Here is a 21286-nt window from a genome sequence, read left to right on the forward strand (position 1 = left end):
ATCTGGAACAGTCCCCTTATCAATTTTCTATGTCATTTTTTTGTAATAATAATCCAGGTCAGGGGCACCTGGGTGGCTCAGTTGTTAAGCATCTGCCTTTGGCTCAGGGCGTGATCCCGGGGTAATGGGATTGAGCCCCGTATTGGGCTCCCTGCTCTGCTGGGAGCCTGCTTCTTCCTCTCCCACTCCCCCAGCTTGTGTTCCCTCTCTCGCTGGCTGTCTCTCTGTCAAATAAATAAATAAAATCTTTAAAAATAAAATAAAGTATTACTATTAAAAAATAATAATAATCCAGGTCACTTGTGCCAAGAAATTTCCACATTCTGGATTTGGCTGGTTGTATCTTGGTGGTGTTTTTAACATATTGCTCTCCCATTTCTTGATTTATTAATTTTTGGCATATTATTAGACATTATATATTTACTCTGTGCTGTGAAAGATGAGGATCTGGCTAACATAACTACTCTCTACTTCTAATTATCCCTTTAACATCTTTAGCAATGAAATAAACATAGAAGATTTTTGAAGAATTAATATGTATGACTATTTGCCTTTTCCCAAGTAATATCTTCATTTAGTCTTGGCTGTATCATAAACTACCATATACTATAATAAACTAGCTTTTGTCCAATGCAATAACAGTGGGGGAGTGGAGAATAGAGATTTGAGAAATATCTCAGTAGAAGATCTGACAGTATTGAATGAAGGAAGAAGACGGGAAGGACTATAGAATTACTGTTCAGTTTGTGGCTTCAACTGAGTACATGGTGGTGCCACTTAGAATAGAAGAAGATGAATAGATTTGGGAAAGGGACTGGGGACACAGGAAGAAAATAAATTCAGTTCCTGACATTGAGATATGGGATACTTTAAGCAATCAAGTAGAGATATCCAATAGACCACTGGAATTATAGATCTGGAGATTAGGAGAGAGATGTGGGCTTGAGGTACAGATTTGAAAGTCATCAGTTTTATGGGTGATATTTAAAGCCATGGCATGGATAATATTGCCCAGGGAATGTGTAAAGAGTAAGGAAAGAGGAAGACAAAAACAAAACCCTAAGGAACACCAAGATTTAAGGAGACAGAGATAGTTGTTACTGTGTGTGATGAGTACCATAATAAAAACATGTATGGGATACCCTAGTGACTCAAAATAAGATTGATCAACTGGGTGGGGGAAATTATCATAAAAGGTTTTACTTTGGTTTAGATATTGAAGAATATATCAAAGTGTGCCAATGGGATGAGGGGCAGAAAAACAGACAAACTCGTCTACTTTACAAGGAAAGCAGAGGACTTTAAATGAGAAGTCTTTTAACTATTCCCCCACCTTGACACACTCATGTCTAAAGCAGTGTTCCTCAAAGTGTGGTAAACAATTTACTTGGAAGAGAATCACATAGGGACTTTGTAAAAATGCATATTATTAAGTTTCACCTTAGACCTACTGAATCAGAATCATTGGGGAGGGAGGCGCTGAGGAATCTGCACTTTAAGCAAGTTCTCTAAGTGATTCTGAAGCAGAGGGTTTGCATACAACATTTTGTACAAACTATGATATGACCATGGGAATTTTCAGCTGAAGTAGAATGGATAAGGTCAAAGAATTGTGATCTTCAAGTTGCTACTCTCTTCTTGCTAGTTTTAGCAGGAACACCTAGTGGGAAAATGGGGAACACAGAAGTTTTGTAAGAGTATAATTCACTCAATCTGTTTTTCTATACTTAGAAGGAAAAATGAACCAGATAAGACTAAGAGCAGAGCAGTTTTCCTTTGAGCTGGTCCCAAGTCAACCAGGAAGAACATACAGGCACCTTGATGAGAAAGAAATCAACAACTGATTTTGTTGATTGAATGTATTCATTAAAACAACAACAACACACCCATGAATTCCCCTAATTTTGTTTTCACTTTTTAGCTGGTTATCTGGAATTTTATAGTCAGCTTCTCCTAGTGAATTCATCTTACCTGGAGTCACTAAATGTTTAGTTTTTCATTTACTCAATAATTCCAGGGATAAAAATTTCCTTATTTTCCATAATTTTTATCCTAAAAAGAGGAAATCTCAATTAAGTCATTGTCTATTGTTCAGTCAGAAAATGTTTCTATGTCTTCATAAAAAAGATAACTATATGTTTGGGAATATATTATTTGAAGTACGTAGTGAAAAGGATTACTCTTGAGAATTCATTTGTGCCTTTAGGGAATCCCAGGGATGTACTCTTAAACTATGATTGCCTATGAATATTCTACTATTGCTAGAAATACTATTCTTCTGAGAAATCAGCAAATGGGTTTTGTTACTTTGTCAAAGCAGCTATCTACATGGCTCTCCAGAACTGGGTATATCTTGCTAGAAATACACTATCTAGCTTCAAAAGATTGTAACATATTACTTTGTTTTGAGAAAAGCTATGAATACTTCTATTCATTCTTTGAAATGTTTCTAGAAAAAAATCAGATCATAAAACAAACTGCTTCATTTGAAAAGACCATGTGATAAAATTAAGTCAATTCTGATTCCAAAATTAAACATGAAGAATAAGATTTCATAAGAGAATAACTCTTCTCTTTGTATATCTACGAATTCTATTTATCATTCATAAGTTTCTAAGATACATTTCTCTGTAATACATTTCTATATGATATCTACTTGATAGTCATATAGATGTTAGAAGATGCTTTAGAAAGTACAGGATGTGATGAAGGAATAAACTGTCACTTCTGTTATGATTCTACCCAAGAGCTGAGGAATTATGTTGTAAAAAAAAGAACCATGAGACCTAGAGATAGGAGAGACAGAATATAGAATTGTCAGTGTGCATGCAAATATTTGTAAAGGAAAGATACCAGAGAAAAAATAAATAAATATTGGGCCACAGTAAAGTTATATTTTCTGTACAAAAGAGGCTCTAATGTAGTGTATATAAAAATTCCCATAGGACTATGAGACCTTTTTTAAGTTCCATACTTACCAAAACAATCTTTTAGTTATTATATTAGTTGCTAGGGCTGTCATAACAAAGTACAACAGACTGGGTGGCTTAAATGGAAATTTATTTTCTTCCAATTCTGGAGGTTGGAAGTCTCAGACTGAAGTATTGGCAGGGTTGGTTTCTTCTCAGGCCTCTCTCCTCAGCTTGCAGATGGCCATCTTTTTCCTGTATCTTCACATGGTCTTCCTCTGTATGTCTCTGTCCTAAACTTTTCTTATAAGAACATGAGTCATATTGGATTAAAGCATATCCTACTGACCTCATTTTAGCTTATTTACCTCTTTAAAGACCCTATCATCAAATAAAGTCATATTCTGAGATACTAGGGACTTCAACATATAAATTTTACTCTATTTACAAGTTAACAAGTTAGTTGGCCAGTTTCATAGATGCTGGCAGAAGACACAAATCTCCAGGGTCAGAGTCAAAGAATAGTTTAGTAACACCAGCAATAGCAGTTGCTAGGATATCAGTATTTGTACCAGTTCCCTGAGCCCCAATTCCCACAGGTTTACTGAAAGAGGACTAGAAGATACCATGCAGTAGGGTACATTATAGGAGGGGAATCTTGAGTTTATCATTTATAATGGACAGCAATCTCTGGAGGGAAACAATATCTCTGTTTTCTATGGCTGTTCACCATATAAAATTATTTTTTAATTGAGATATTTCACATACCATAACCCTTTCAAAGTAAACAATTCAGTGGTTATGAGTATATTCACAAAGTTGTGCAACCATCACCATTTTATAATGCCTGAACATTTTCTATCATCTGAAAAATAAACCTCATAATCATTAGTCATTCCTCATTCCCCCTCCTTCAAACCCCTGGGATCCACTAAGTTACTTTTGTCTCTCTGGATTTGCCTATTCCGGACATTTCATGTAAATGGAATCACATAATATGTGACCCTTCTGTGATAGGCTTCTTTCACTTACCATAATGTTTTCAAGGCTCATCCATGTTATAACATGAATCAGTTTAATTTTTTGGCTGAATAATACCCTTGTATGGATATAATACATTTTATTTATCCATTCATAAGTTGATGGACATTTGGGTTGTTTAAATCTTTTGACTATTATGAATAATGGTGGCATAAATATTCACATATAAGTTTTTGTGAGGACATATAGTTTCTATACTCTTGGTTATATAACTAAGAGTGAAATTGCTGAGTCATATGGCAATTCTATATTTAACTTTTTAAAAAACTGCCAAACTGTTGCCCAAAGCAGCTGCACCATTTTATATTCCCATAAGAAAGGGTTCAAATATCTTTACATCCTTGCCAACACTTATTTCCTGTCTTCTCAATTATAGCCATGATAGTGAGAGTGAAGTGATATCTCATTGTGTCTTTGATTTGCATTTCCTTAATGGCCAATATTGAACATATTTTTACGTGCCTATCGGCCATTTTCATATCTTCTTTTGAGAAATGTTCATATAAATCTTTTGCTCTTTTTTTTACATTGGATTATTTGTCTTTATTGTTGAGTTGTTAGAGTTCTTTATATATTCTAAATTCTAGACCCTTAATATTTTCTGTGGGCTATCTTTCCACTTTCTTGATGGTATCCTCTGAAGCACAAAAGTATTTAATTTTAATGAAGTTCAATTTATCTGGGTTTTTTTTTTTTTGGTCGCTTGCCTTTGGTGTTTTATATATAAGAAACCGAAGTCAGGAATATTTACACCTCTGTTTTCTCCTAAGAGTTTTATAGATTTAGTTTTCCCATTTAGGTCTTTGATCCATTTTTGAGTTAATTTTTGTATATGATGTGAGGTAGAGATCCAACTTAATTGTTTTTCATGTGTATACGCTGACTCAACACCATTTGTTGAAAAGACTATTATTTTCCCGTTGAATATTTCTCTTGTCAAAAATCAATTGACCATAAATGATTGGTTTATTTTGGATTTATTTTTGAGAGAACCACACGGTCCTGATTACTATACCTTTCTCCTAAATTTTGAAATCAAGAAGTTGAATAACTACAATAATTCTTGCCACTTCTATTCAACATAATTACTAGTGATTCTAGCTTGTGCTATCCAGCATTAAAGAGAAATGAAATACATCTAATTGCAAAGAAGTAAAACTGTCTTTATTTGCAGAAGACATGATTGTCTATGTTGAAAATCCAATAGAATCTACCAAAAAAGCTACAACAACTCATAAATGAATTTAACAAAGTTGTAAAATGTAAGACCAATATACGAAAATCAATTGTATTTCTATATATTAGCAATAAACTATGGAAAACTAACATTTTTAAAATACCATTTACAATAGTATCAAAATTATGAACTATTTAGGAATAGATATGACAAAAGAAGTGAAACCTTTAAATGAAAACAGAAACCATTACTGAGAGAAGTTAGAAAAAATTTTAATAAATAGAGATATATACCTTTTTCATAGATTGAAAGTCTGTTTTATAATGATGCTAATTGTTCCCAAATTGACCCATAGAAACAATGCATTCCTACAAAGCCCCAGTGAGCTTTTTTTAAAAAGAAATTTACAAGCTGATTCTAAAATTCATATAAAAATGCAATAAACTGCAAAAGAAAAGAACAAAGTTACAAGGCTAACACTAATTTAAATACTTTTATAAAGTGACAGTAATCAAAACAGTGTGGTATTGCCACCACACAAATCAGGAATCCCTTTGATAGCATTGCTGACAGGTTATCTAGTCTAACTTTGGTGACAAGTTGTTTACCATCTCCCAAGGGAAACTTCTAGTACTGAACAACTCTTTAAAAAAGTTGTTGGGGAGAAGTTAAGATGGTGGAGGAGTAGGGGACCCTAATTTCATCTGGTCCCTGGAATGCAACTAGATAGTTACCAAATCATTCTAAACATCTGGGAAATCAACCAGAGATCTGAGAAAAGAATCGCTACAATTCTACAAATAGAAAAGTGACCATTTTTTGCAAGGTAGGAGGTGTGGAGACATGAACCCGAGGCAATATATCTGAAGATAAACCATGGCGGGGGGAGGACTCTTCCTTAAGCTGGCTACTGGAAAATAGTATAAGTAGCGGAGTGCAAAATCAGAACTTTTAGAAGTTTGCTCTGGTGGGGGAAGTCCCTACCTGAAGGTGCTCAGTGGCAAAGTGGAGTAGACTCCCAGGTGGGACAGTGTGGTCACAGGATCCCTGGGGTCACAAAAAGAATGGGGATGGCTCAGTGCAGCAGAGTTCCCAAGCGTCAGATCAAGGAAGCCAGCTGTACACAGGGAGTCTAGGCGCCGGCTTTCTGCTTGGAGTTGCCCTAAACCATGAACTGCTGCATGACTGGGTGACAACTCTCTGGGCAGGGGCCCAGCAAAAGGCAGAAGTGGGGCAAGAACCCCCTCCTCCCCCAGGTGGAACAGTGCAGGTCTGTGCCATAGGAGTCTGTAAAGTTTGGAGACTCAAAACGGGTCTGCATGCCTGAGATAAAAACCATCAATCACAGGCTGGGTGAATACAGAGTTCTGATGGAAACTAGGGGGACAAGAGTGATTGACTGCTGTTCTGTGAGGGCTTACTGAAGAGTAGTGGGGGGCTTTCACCTCTGGGGCTAGAGATTGTAGTGTCACCATTTTCATCCCCCCAACCAGTGCTGAAAGCCTTCAGGGAGCAAAACAGTGCCATGCAGTGCAATCTGGAGCTGCTTACACTGAGCCCAGCCCCCTGGCAAGAGGGTTGCAATTTCACCTGGACAAAGACACCTGAGAATCAGGGCAAGAGGCCCCTTCTCCAGAAGACCAGCAGGAACATTTGGCTAATACCAAGTTTACCGATCATAGAGAACTGCAAAACTTCAGCTCTTATGGAAAATAGTACGTAGCATTCATGTTTTTTTTATTATTCTTCAGTCTTTAAGTTTTGTTTTATTATATATATATTATATATTATTGTTTTATTATATATATATAATTTTTTCATTCCTTCCTATTTTGGGATCTAGTTTCTTCTAACAAACAGACCAAAATACACCCAGGATCCAGTTTATTGTTTTGACTGTTTTACTTCTTATTTGATTTTTTTCTTTCTCTTTTTTTCTTTGTTTCTGTTTTCCTCTGATTTGCATTGTTTGTCTCTTCTGGTGGTAGTGTTCTATTTTTGTCTTTTCTCTCTCTTTCATCTATTCTTTTCTAGACATAATGATGAGGTGGAGAAACTCACCCCAAAAGAAAGAACAGGAGGCAGTACTCACTGCCAGGAATTTAATCAATATGGATATACGTACGATATCTGAACTATAATTCAAAACAATGATTATAAAGATATAGCTGGGCTTGAAAAAGCACAGAAGACACTAGAGAATACCACACTGGAGAAACAAAAGAACTAAAATATAATCAGGCCAAAATTAAGAAGGCTATTACTGAGATGCAGTAAAAATGGAGGCTCTAACTGCTAGGATAAGTGAGGCAGAAGAGAGAGTCAGCGATACAGAAGACTAAATGATGAAGAATAAGGAATCTGAGAAAAAGAGAGAAAAACAACTACTGGATCACTAAGGGAGGATTTGAGAGATCATACATACCATAAAGTGAAATAATATTAATATAATAGGGGTCCCAGAAGAAGAGGAGGAGGAGGAGGAAGAGGGGAGGGAGAGAGAGAGAGACACACAGAAAGTTTATTTGAACAAATTATAGCTGACAACATCCCTAATCTGGGGAATGAAAGAGGCACTCAAGTCCAGAAGGCACAGAGAACTCCCCTAAAAATCAATAAAAATAGGTCAGTACCGCTACATATAGTAGTGAAGCTTGCAAATTTCAGAGGTAAAGAGAAAATCCCTAAAGCAGCTCGGGACAAGAGGTCCTTAACTTACAAGGGTAGAATCATAAGGCTGGCAGCAGACCTGTCCATAAACCTGGCAGGCCAGAAATGACTGGCATGTTATATTCAAGGTGCTAAATGAGAAAAACATGAAGCCAAGAATACTTTTTCCAACAAGGCTGTCATTCAGAATAGAAGGAAAGATAAAGAATTCCCAGGACAAACAAAAACTAAAAGAATTTGTGGTCACTAAACTGGCCCTGCAAGAAATATTAAAGGGGATCCTTTGAGCAAACAGAGAGCTCAAAAGTTAACAAAGACCAGAAAGGAACAGAGACAATCTACAAGAACAGCAACCTCACAGGTAATACAATGGCACTAAATTCATTTCTTTTAATAATTACTCAGAATGCAAATGGACTAAATGCTCGAATAAATGACACAGGGTATCAGAATGGATAAAAAAAACAACACCTACCAATATGCTCTTTACAGAGCCTCATTTTAGACCCAAAGACACCTCCAGATTGAAAGTTGAGGGGGTGGAGAACCATTTAACATGCTAATGGACATCAAAAGAAAGCTGGGGTAGCCATCCATATAAGAGATGAAGAAGGACGTTATATATAATAAAAGGGTCTACCCAAAAGGAAAATCTAACAATTGTAAATATTTATGCCCCTAACTGGGGAACAGCCAATTATATTAAGCAATTAATAACAAAATTAAAGAAACACATTGATAACAATACAATCATAGGAGGGGGACTTTAACACCCCACTCACACCAATGGACAGATATTTTAAGCAGAAGATCAACAAGAAAACAACGGCTTTGAATGACACACTGGATCAGATGGACTTCACAGATATATTCAGAGCATTCCATCCTAAAGCAACATAATACACATTCTTCTTGAGTGCACATGGAACATTCTCCAGAATAGATCACATACTGGGTCACAAATCAGGTCTCAACTAATACCAAAAGACTGGGATTATTCCCTGCATATTTTCAGACCACAATGCTTTGAAACTTGAACCCAATCACAAGAGAAAATTTGGAAGGAACACAAATACATGGAGATTAAAGAGCATCCTAATAAGGAATGAATGGGTCAACCACGAAATTAAAGAAGAATTTAAAAAAATCAGGGAAACAAGTGAAAATGAAAACATGACAGTTCAGAACCTTTGGGATGCAGCAATGGCGGTCCTAAGAGGGAAGTATATAGCAATATAATCCTTTTTCAAGAAATAAAAAAGTCTCAAATACACAACCGAACCTTACACCTAAAGGAGCTGGAAAAAGAAGAGCAAATAAAGCCTAAATCCAGCAGGAGAAGAGAACTAATAAAGATTAGAGCAGAAATCAATGAAGTAGATATCAAAAGAACATTAGAACAGATAAATGAAATTAGGAGCTGGTTCTCTGAAAGACTTAATAAGATCGATAAACCCCTAGCCAGACTTATCAAAAAGAAAAGAGAAAGGACCCAAATTAATAAAATCATGAATGAAAGATGAAATATTACAACCAAGACCAAGGAAATGCAAAGAGTTTTAAGAACATATTATAAGCAAGTATATGCCAACAAATTAGGCAATCTGGAAGAAATGGATGCATTCCTAGAAACATATAAACTATCAAAACTGAAACAGGAAGAAATAGAAAACATGAACAGACCCATAACCAGCAAAGAAATTGTAGCAGTAATCAAAAATCTCCCAACAAACAAGAGTCCAAACCCAGATGGCCTCCCAGAATTCTACCAAATATTTAAAGAATTACTACCTATTCTGCTGAAATCATTTCAAAAAAATAGAAATAGAAGGAAAACATCCAAACTCATTCTATGAAGCTAGCATTACCTTGATCTCAAAACCAGACAAAGATCCCATCAAAAAGGAGAATTACAGACCAATACCCCTGATAAATGTGGATGCCAAAATACTCACCAAGATACTAACCAATAGGATCCAACAGTACATTAAAAGGATTATTCACCATGACCAAGTGGGATTTATTCCTGGGCTGCAAGGGTGGTTCAACATCTGCAAATCGATCAATGCGATAGACCACATTAGTAAAAGGATAAGAACCATATCAGCCTCTCAATAAATAGGTGCAGTAAAAGCATTTGACAAAATATAGCATCCTTTCTTGATTAAAACTCTATGCAGTGTAGGGATAGTGGGAACATACCACAATATCATAAAAGCCATACACGAAAAACCCACAGTGAATATCATCATGAATGGGGAAAAACTGAAAGCTTTTCTCCTAAGGTCAGGAACATGACAGGGATGTTCACTTTCACCACTGTTGTTCAAAATAGTACTGGAAGTCCTAGCCTCAGCAATCAGACAACAAAAAGAAATAAAAGGCATCTAAATTAGCAAAGTAGTAGTAAAACTTTCACTCTTTGCAGATGACATATTGAAAACCCAAAAGACTCCCTCAAAACTGCTAGAACTCATATAGGAATTCAGCAAAGTGGCAGGATATAAAAACAATGCACGGAAGTCAGTCGCATATACACTAATAATGAGAGAGAAGAAAGAGAAATCAAGGAATTGATGCCATTTACAATTGCATCAAAAATGATAAGATAATTAGGAATAAACCTAATGAAAGAGGTAAAGGATCTGTACTCTAAAAACTATAGAACACTTATGAAAGAAACTGAGGAAGACACAGAGAAATGGAAAAACAGTCAATGCTCATGGACTGGAAGAACAAATACTGTTAAAATGTCTATGCTACCCAAATCAATCTACAATTCAGTGCAATTCCTTTTCAAAATACCATGAATATTTTTCACAGACTAGGAACAAATAATCCTAAAATATGCATGGAACCATAAAAGACCCCAAATAGCCAAAGGAATATTGAAAAAGAAAACCAAAGCTGGTGGCATCACAATTCCAGACTTCAAGCTGCATTACAAAGCTGTAATCATCGAACAGTATGGTACTGACATAAAAACAGACACATAGATCAATGGAACAGAATAGAGAATCCAGAAATGGACCTTCAACTCTATGGTCAACTAATCTTGGGCAAAGCAGGAAAGAATATCCAATGGAAAAAAGACAGTCTCTTCAACAATCGGTGCTTGGAAAATTGGACAGCCACATGCAGAAGAATGAGCCTGGACCATTTTATTACACTGTACACAAAAATAAACTCAAAATGGATGAAAGACCTAAATGTGAGACAGGAATCCATCAAAATCCTATAGGAGAACACAGGCAACAACCTCTTTGACCTCGGCTGGAGCAACTTAGACATATCTTCAAAAGCAAGAGATATAAAAGCAAAAATTAACTATTGATACTTCATCAGGATGAAAAAGCTTTTGTACAGCAAAGGAAACAAGTAACAAAACTAAAAGGCAACCTGTGGAATGGGAGAAGATATTTGCAAATGTCTTATCAGATAAAAGGCTATTATCCAAAATCTCTAAAGAATTTATCAAAGTCAACACCCAAAGAACAAATAATCCATCCAAGAAATGGGCAGAAGCCATGAACAGATATTTCTCTAAAAAGACATACAAATGGCCAACAGACACATGAAAAAATGCTCAGCATCATTCAGCATCAGGGAAATACAAATCAAAAACACAATGAGATACCACCTCGTACAGTCAGAATGGCTAAAATTAACAAGTCAGGAAATAACAGATGTTGGCAAGGTTGTGGAGAAAGGGGTACCCTCTTACACTGTTGGTGGGAATGCAAGCTGGTATAGCCACTCTGGAGAACAGTATGGAGTTTCCTCAAAAACTTAAAAATAGAGCTACCTTACCACCCAGCAATTGCACTACTTGGTATTTATCCAAAGGATACAAACACAGCGATTTGAAGGGGCATATGCACCCCAATGTTTATTGCAGCAATGTCCACAATAGCCAAAATATGGACAGAACCCAGATGTCCACTGACAGATGAATGGATAAAGAAGTGGTATATATACAGAATGGAATGTTACTCAGCCATCAAAAAAAATGAAATCATACCATTTGCAATGACATGGATGGAACTAGAGGGTATTATGCTAAGTGAAATATCAGTCAGAGAAAGACAAATATCATATGATTTCACTTATATGTGGAAGTTAAGAAACAAAACAGATGAACATAGGGGAAGGGATGGAAAAATAAAATAATACGAAATCAGAGAGGGAGACAAACCATAAGAGGCTCTTAAATACAGGAAACAAACTGAGAGTTGTTGGAGGGGAGGTGGGTTGGGAATGGGATAGCTGTTATGGGTAATAAAGGAGAGCACTTGATGGAATGAACACTGGGTGTTATATGCAACTGATGAATCACTAAACTCTACCTCTGATACTTATAATACACTATATGCTAATTAGTTGATTTTAAGTTTTTAAAAAAGTTTAAAAAAAAGTTGTTAGTACCAAGCTACAATGATATTTATTACAAAGTGTTCCTTTTTCAAGCAACAAGTTTTATCAAAGTTAGGTTCTTAAAGGATGTTAAGAAAGAAATGGAGACCAGGCCTGAAAATTGCCTGAGCAGATAAAACCAGTTTAGTCATACAAGCAAAGCTTAATTTAGTTTATTTTGGAAGTCTAACTCGACAAAGTTCATTTCTTTCTTATGCCTCTGGAAATCATAAGCAAAACTGGGACTGTTTCCCAAGATTGATATGAGATAACCATTGATCAATTCCCTTTTATGAAAGTTCTATTTTTTTTAAAAGATTTTATTTATTTGAGAGAGAAAGAGAGAGAGAGCACAAGCAGGGCAGAGAGGAGCAGAGGGAGAGGGAGAAGCAGGCTCCCTGCTGAGCAAGGAGCCTAATGCTGAGCTCCATCCCAGGACCTGGGATTATGACCTGAGCTGAGAGCAGACGCTTAACCGACTGAGCCACCCAGGTGCCCCTGAAAGTTCTAATATTAAAACCGATCACTATGAAAAATAAACAGTCACTGCTTTCTCATTATATTAGCTGCTTTATAACAATATACCTGTCCCCCTGAACCTCATTCCATGTTTTGGTTTGAATGTTTCTAGTTTGCAAACTGTCTTTTTGGTGTGTGCAGAATAAATAAATTTTTCCTAATCACTAAAAAGTAAACAAAACAAACAAAGCAGTGTGATATTGACTTAAGATAGACAAATAGATGAATAAAATAGGATATAAATAGTCCAGAAATAAACCCATGCATACATGGGCAACTGACCTTTTACAAAGGTATGAGATGGAGAAAAGTGCAAGGTGGATAGAAGATAGTTTTTTTTTTCAATTATTTGTAGTGGAACAATCAGATGTCCATACAGAAAAACAAACAAACAAACAAAAAACCAGATTTTCAATCCATAGCTTTCATCATTACAAAATTTAACTCAAAGGAGATCACAGACCTAAATATAACACCTAAAAATATACAAGAAGAAAACATGGGAGAAAAATTTTGTGAACTGGGTTAGGCAAAGATTTCTTAGATGTTATACCATGTAGAGTCCATAAAATAAAAATCAGTAAATTGGACTTCAGTAGAATTAAAAACCTCTGCTTTTCAAAGATACTGCTATGACAATGAGAAAACAAATCACAGATTGGGAGAAAATATTTGCAAAGCATGTATTTGATAAAGGACTTGCATCCGGAATAGAAAAAGAACCTCAAAACTCAATAATGAGAAAACTATCAACCCAATTAAAAATAAATATTTAAGCAGACACTTCACAAAAGATATTTGGATAGGAAATAAACATGTGAAAAGATGCTCAACATCATTCGTCACTAGGGAAATACAAATTAAAACCTTCTGATACTACCACATGTCCACCAGAATGGCTAAAGGATGCCTAGGATGTAGGACAACTGGAATTCTAATATATTGCTGTTGGCAATGTAAAACAATACAACTTATTTGGAAAACAGGTTGGCAATTCTTTTTTTGATATCTACAAGGAATTTTTATTCATGACTTATTTTAACAGCTCTATTAAGGCATCATTGACATAAAATAAATTGTATATATTTTAAAGTATAATTTGAGACTTATGACATGTTCAGATACTTGTGAAACCATCACCAAAGTCAAGATAATTAACAAATCCTTCAGGCCCAGAAGGTTCCTTAGTCCCTCTCTAATCCCATCTTCTTGCCCCTACATTCTCTCTCCCCTGATGCCCAGGCAACCACTGATTCCTTTCTGTCACTATAGATTATTTTGTATTCCCAAGAATATTTTGAAAATGGAATCAATAGTATGTAATATTTCTTGTCAGGCTTTTTCACTCTGTATAATTATTTTGAGATTTGTCTGGTTTTTATTGTTTGTTTTGTTTTGTTTTGCACATCAGTTGCTCATCCTCTTATTGGTGAGTGGTTCTATTGTATGGATGCTCCATAATTTTGGCAATTTCTTAACAAGTTAAATATACACCTGCCCCATGATCCAGCCAATTCCACTCCTAGGTGTTCTCTCAAAAGAAATATAAACCTATGTATACATAAAGACCTGTACTTTAATATATAAACTGTTGGAATATCCATATAGTGGAATACTATTCAGCAATGAAAATGCAATAGCATGACTAAATCTCAAAATAAATATACTGAGTGAGATAAGCCAGAGAAAAGAGTATATACTATATGATTCTATTTATATAAAACTGTATAACAAGCAAACTAATCTACAGTGTCAGAAAACGAATCAGTGTTTGCCTAGGGAAAAGGCTGGGGTGGGAGGGAGGAGCTACACAGGGACAGGAGGAAATACTAGGGGCCAGCGGACATGTTCATTTTCTTGATTGAGATGATAGTTGTACAAAGTTATGTATGTATGCCTTTTTAAAATATTTTATTGTGGTAAGAACAGTTAACATGAGATCTATCTTCCACAGATTTTTAAGTGTACAATACAGTGCTATCTATAGATATAATGTTGTACAGATCTCTAGAACCTATTAATTTTGCATAATGAAATTTTATTCCTTTTGATATCCTCCCCCTAGCAACCATCATTCTATTCTTTGCTTCTATGAATTTGACCATTTCAGATACAAATATTATAAAATCATGAACTTTTAACATGTGCAGCTTTGTCAATTATACCTCAATAAAGAGTTCCGGGAATTACTCAGAACTGTGAGGAATAATAATTGTAGTTAACATCTATTGAGTACTTATTATTCATTTTTTTAAGATTTTATTTTTATTAGAGGGGCGCCTGGGTGGCTAAGTCATTAAGTGTCTGCTTTTGGCACAGGTCATGATCACAGGATCCTGGGCTCGAGCCCTGCATCAGGCTACCAACTCGGCGGGAAGCCTGCTTCTCCCTCTCCCACTCCCCCTGCTTGTGTTCCCTCTCTTGCTGTCTTTCTCTGTCAAATAAATAAATAAATAAATAGATTTATTTTTATTAGAGAGAGAGCACGCAAGGAGGGGGAGGGGCAGTAGGCGAGGAAGAGAGAGAGAAAAAGAGAGAATCTCAAGCAGACTCCGTGCCTAGCATGGAGGCTAAAGGGGGGGTCTCGATCTCACAACCCTGATATCATGACCTGAGCTAAAACCAAGAGTCAGACACTCAACCAACGGAGCTACCCTGGCACCCCTACTGAGAACTTACTATGTGCCAGGCACAATACTAAGCATTTTACATGTATTAATCTCATTCTCAATGCAACCTATAATAGAGGTATTATTCTTAACCTCATTTTATTTATGAGGAAACTAAGGCATAACAAATTTATGATACTTGGCCAAGGTCCCAAAGTCTTGTAAAAGGTGGAGCAAATCATAATGTACAATTCCTCTCATAATAATATCTCCAAAGTATTCAGTGCTTCAGGTAGCAGACCCTGAGTTTGTGAGTTTGACATTTGACATGTACTATACTTTATCATTTAATCCTCATCAGCACTATGAAGTAGGTACTGTTCTACAGATGAGGAAACATGCACAGCAGAACTAAGCAACATGCCCCAATTTACATAGCAAGTAGTGGAGGACACGTATTTGAACCGAGGATCTTTATCCACCAGGTGAGTCCCAGTGGAAAATAGGTTGAGAACCAATTCTTTGTTTAGATGTTGGGCCTGTGGTGCGTGCAGATGGATCTGATACTTGCCTCTGGCAGGTCACTATTTGCCTGATCCCGAAGACAGGCATTTTTTGCATGGATCCCTCACTGTCTTGGTTTAGCTGCCCAAACTGGATAGTCAGATACCTACTACAGCTTGTATTACAGTGGAGACTGCCAAGACTTCCTACCTGATTAATCACCTCTTTGCCCCTCCCCAGTACTTTACAGATAAGTTGGTTCTCCCAGGTCCTTGCCCCTAAGTATCTGGGTCTCTACGAGTCCTAGTTTCCTCTCCTTAAAGACTTTGTGTTACTGATAACCATAAAGCCCCCTAGCAGAGTGTACATAAATTATGACAAAGGCCAGTTCACAAACCATCTTATTTGGATTTAAATATAACCACTTTCCCTTAGATCCATTGATTTATGTTGGCGTTGGAAATTCCATGCACAGTTGAGAGCTGTGAATGTGGAATAAAGCAGTTTTATAAGCCACACTCCCTGCTGAAATATCAAGGGTCTGGATTACATTCAATGTCTTGATTCTTTCAAGCACCCACTCAGATAATTTTGGAACATAAATATATCCCCTCCCCTTGACCCCATTCCCAGCCTTGGAGCTACTTGTTCTCTCTGGTAGCACAGTACTGAGTGTCAGGGCATCAGTTCCCTTAAACGATCAGAAGCAACCAATTCACCTTTTTTGCTCATTTACTACTGCTGTGTTTGCTCCACTCCTGATAGCTCCTGTTGGTTGGGATTTGATACATCTTATATACCATTTACCCCTGACTTTGTTCTTGCCCTTCAGTCAACATCTGGTTTATCATTCCATTCCATTTATTGCTACATTTAAAACATGCAGTTTAGCACTTTTAAAACATCTGAATAGAAGAGTCGTTCTTGAGAAGGAAGTTGGAGTGATACAATTCAATATACTACTACTATTCCTTTCCTTCATTCAGTGCCATGTCCCTTGCTGGTACCTTGTTTTTCTCTTTCCTCTGTCTTATAACCCTTTTGCTTATGACTTGTTTTCTTCTACTTCAGTGGTTCTCAAACTTTAGCATGCATCAAAATCACCTGGAGGTCTTGTTAAACCATAGATTGCTGGATTGGAAACATAGAGTTTCTGATCCAGTAGGTCTGAATTGCTGCTTGAGAATTTTTAGTATGAAGAAGTTTCCAGGTGATGCTGATGCTTTTGATCTAGGGACTATACTTTAAGAACCACTGTCCTAGCTCAACACTGTTTATGTTAACCACCTCTCTCCCGACTTGTCTTCTGAGCCCTTTTTTGTGAATTGCCTTGATGTGAAAAGCTGGCAGGTGTGGTTACAGATCCTGATTTGCCATAATCACCCAGGGCCAAGTCTTTAAATTAGAGCCAATGATCTTGGGTTACCCTAAAGGTAGAAACGCACTGTGCTCTTTAGAGGTAAGAACATAGAATCAAGATGTAGGATTTATGTTCTGGAGCTCTTGAAACATATTTCCAAAGTGTAGTTCACTGTCCAAATTAAGCTAGTTCAGCATTCTAGTAGTAACAGTGAGGAAGAATAAATTTAGAAAATGAAATGAAATTTACTCCTGAATAACCAAAATAAATGTGGTCTCTCCATATTCATACTCATTTTCTCTCTGTGTGTCATTATTAATATGGACATGTTTATATAAGTATATATTAACATGATAAATAAAAGATTTGTCTATGTGTGTATTTGTGTGCTTTGTGTATGCTTTTTAGTATACAAGGATTTATCTAAGCAATCCTTAACTTATGGTAATTTGCATGTCATAAACCTCTAGCATTTAGAGTAGGCTTCTAGCACACAAATAAAATTATGGAAGTCAGTCTACTTTCTGATACATTCTGAGTACTGCTCCCCATAGTTCTTAGTTTCAACTTGGCACCTTGGACTTAGTCTCTACCCTATATAGACCCTCTACTCTGTATCTGGTCACAGGCCAACACCAGCAGAGACTTTCATGGAACAAGGACTGAAGGGTTTACATTACTACATCTGGCAGGATGGGAAGGATGATGAACTAAGAAAGGAGGGAAGAAAGAAGAGAGACAAGTAAAAGAGAAAGAAGCTGACAGAGACACAGGTATATGTTAAGATCAAGTATGCTCTATGAAAAAACTAGACTGTTTTTCTTGTTTGGCTGGTGAACTGTTTCTGAAAGCAATCTCAGAAGTGGAATTCTGAGCAATGTTAGCTTTATTTTAACATATGTATAGTCTTTCAAATGTGTATTGTTTCCGAAAAGAAATCTGCTCACTTGTTTCCTGATTTGTCTTTAATGTCACCAAAGACCTCATCCTTTCTGATTTTTCTGCTGGCTACCATCTCTTCAAAATTAATGTACGGTCTCTGTGTTATTGCACTTTCCTGGATCCCATCCTACATGTCTGAATTTTTTTCTTAGCATCCAGCCATCCTACATAAAAATATTTCTCCTCTCAGATTCCCAGTCTGCATTCTAGTATCATGGTATCGTTACCATCCCTGTCAAAATGAACTGAAATCTCAGAACCTACCATGAGTAATAAACTGCTAAGCTATATCCTTGGATGACTACTTTCCCCTTGTCCACACTTAAAATGAGCTTTCAACAAACTTCTTTGGTTTTCATAACCCTCCCCACACTCTTCCTTGGTGATCCCACCTACTACATCTTCAACTAATATTGCTATGTAAATGACTCTAAATCATCTATCTCCAAGCTTTTTCAGAAACACAAGACCTAATGTCTAATGATGTCTTCATCTTCGTATTTTGCAGGCACCTGAAATGTGGCATCTTTCATATATAACTCAGCATCATATTTTTCAAAATTTATCTCTCCTCTTTGATTCCCAATCTGCATTGCAAAATTATCGCTCTCCGTGTAACTCAGGTTTGAAACCTCAGAATTATCTTCTACTTTTCCCATTCCCTTATTTACTATATCAGGTCATTAGATCCTATAAATATGACCTGCATTCCCATCTTACCATTCTTTCTTCTGCTGTTCTAAATCATAGTCTTATTATTGCATGTCTATCACTGAAATATCTTATTAGGTGTCTTGGGTCCCTTGAACAAGCCCAACTCAATTATGCAACTCATATCCACCAACCAACAAGTTAATTTATGGATGCCTCCAGGCTGTTTACCATTGATTTTCCTTCCTCTGTTAAGACACCTAGTTATGATCCTGGCTGTAACTTGCAAACTCTTGGATCTATAAGGCAAATCTAACAGGGACTTTAGACCTTTGTGCTATGTTTATTTTTTGACTCTTGGTTTTTCTTAGCAGATTTTTGCCTTGGCTCGCCTTTCTACCTCCACCTTTTCTGGACTATTTTGGATATCTGCAGTAGGTCAGGTTCCTATAACTGGCAGTCAGGTTGAGCCAAAGTACTCATTCTCCAATAAGAGAATGGCTTTTGAAAGTGGTCTCCTAATTTATCTCCTTGTCTCCAGTTTCTTATCTTATAAACCATGCTACACACCAATGCCAGAGCATTGTTCCCAAAATACAGGTCTGTCTAATCATGTGTTTTTCCTGTCATATATTTCTGGCAACTCTCCACAGTTATAGAATAAATTCAGAACGGCATTCAAAGTCTTCCTGCTTTGGCCCCTCTTTCCCAGCTTTATCTCCCACTATACAATCATAAAACCTACCTTCTAGCTCCATTAGATGACTTATCAATTTCCAAACTCAGCACATTATTTTCCTTTCTCTAAGCTTTTGCTCATGTTGTTCCCTCTCCCTCAAAAGCCCTTTCCTCTAATCTCCAACTTTTGGGGTCCTACTTATATTTAAAGGCTTAGATTTTCCATGAAAACTTCCCCATTCTTGGGGCACCTGGGGGGCTCAGTTGGTTAAGTGTCTGCCTTACACTCAGATCATGATCTCAGGGTCCTAAGATTGAGCCCCACATTGGGGGTCCTGCTCAGCGGGGAGTCTGCTTCTCTCTCTTCCTTTGCCTCCTCCCTCCTGCTCGTGCTCATGCTCTGTCTCTTTCAAACAAATAAAATCTTTAAAAAAGAAAACTTTGTTAGAAACAGTCAAAAAAACTAAGAGGCACCCCACAGAATGGGAGAATATATTTGCAAATGACACTACAGATAAAAGACTGGTATCCAAGATCTACAAAGGACTTCTCAAACTCAATACACGAGAAACAAATAAACAAATAAAAAAATGGGCAGAAGATATGAACAGACACTTCCAATGAAGACATACAAATGGCTAACAGACACATGAAAAAATGTTCAAAATCATTAGCCATCAGAGAAATTCAAATCAAAACCACACTGAGATACCACCTTATGCCAGTTAGAATGGCAAAAATTGACAAGGCAAGAAACAACAATTGTTGGAAAGGATGTGGAGAAAGGGGATCCCTCCTACATTGTTGGTGGGAATGCAAGTTGGTACAGCCACTCTGGAAAACAGTGTGGAGGTCCCATAAAAAGTTAAAAATTGAGCTACCCTATGATCCAGCAATTGCAGTACTGGGTATTTACCCCAAATATACAGACGTAGTGAAGAGAAAGGCCATATGCACCCCAATGTTCATAGCAGCATTGTCCACAATAGCTAAATCGTGGAAGGAGCTGAGATGCCCTTCAACAGATGACTGGATTAAGAAGATGTGGTCCATATCTACAATGGAATATTACTCAGCTATCAAAAAGAACGAATTCTCAACATTTGCTGCAACATGGATGGCACTGGAGGAGATAATGCTAAGTGAAATAAGTCAAGCAGAGATAGACAATTATCATATGGTTTCACTCATTTATGGAACATAAGAAGTAGGAAGATCGGTAGGAGAAGGAAGGAAAGAATGAAGGGGGGCAAACAGAAGGGGGAATGAAGCATGAGAGACTCTGGACTCTGGGAAACAAACTGAGGGCTTCGGGGGGGGGTGGAAATGGGATAGCCTGGTGATGGGTATTAAGGAGGGCACGTATTGCATGGTGCACTGGGTGTTACACGCAACTAATGAATCATGGAACTTTACATCAAAAACCAAGGATGTACTGTATGGTGACTAACATAATAAAAAAATATTACTATAAAAAAATAAAAAAGAAAACCTTGTTAAAAAAAAAACTCTTCCCCATTCTCTTCCTCCTATATATTTCTATAATATTCTTTTGCAGTCAGATGAGTTCTTGTCAGTTGCCTTGACAATATCCTAAGCCAAATGAGATCATGAATAGTGTTATCATTCACTTACCCTTAGCACCATGCCCTGGACATATTTACCCAATATTTGTTAATATAATTAAAATTATATGTATAAGTCCTAATATGCTAGCTAAAATATAATCTTACTACTTTATAGTCCTATATCATATTTAATCATCAAAAATAGTGTAAAAAGAAAAAGTAATCTAATGACAGTTATATACTAT

General features: G+C 36.6%; 1 long non-coding RNA gene across 3 annotated transcripts in view; it reads right to left on the minus strand.

The window, feature by feature from the left end:
* Positions 1–2685: 2685 nt before the first annotated feature.
* LOC113244286 (uncharacterized) overlaps positions 2686–21286 on the minus strand; it is a 28076-nt gene continuing 9475 nt past the window's right edge. The window contains exons 3-4 of one of the 3 annotated variants that reach the window (XR_008959683.1): positions 9753–9848; positions 2686–3212 (exon numbers count right to left, since the gene is read on the minus strand). This is a non-coding gene — a long non-coding RNA (uncharacterized LOC113244286). Of the gene's footprint in view, positions 9849–21286 lie in introns of all 3 variants that reach the window. The other 2 variants (XR_003312353.4, XR_007188339.2) reach the window with 2 other exon arrangements.

The sequence above is a fragment of the Ursus arctos genome, chromosome X (assembly GCF_023065955.2).
Source record: "Ursus arctos isolate Adak ecotype North America chromosome X, UrsArc2.0, whole genome shotgun sequence".
Lineage (NCBI taxonomy): Eukaryota > Metazoa > Chordata > Mammalia > Carnivora > Ursidae > Ursus > Ursus arctos.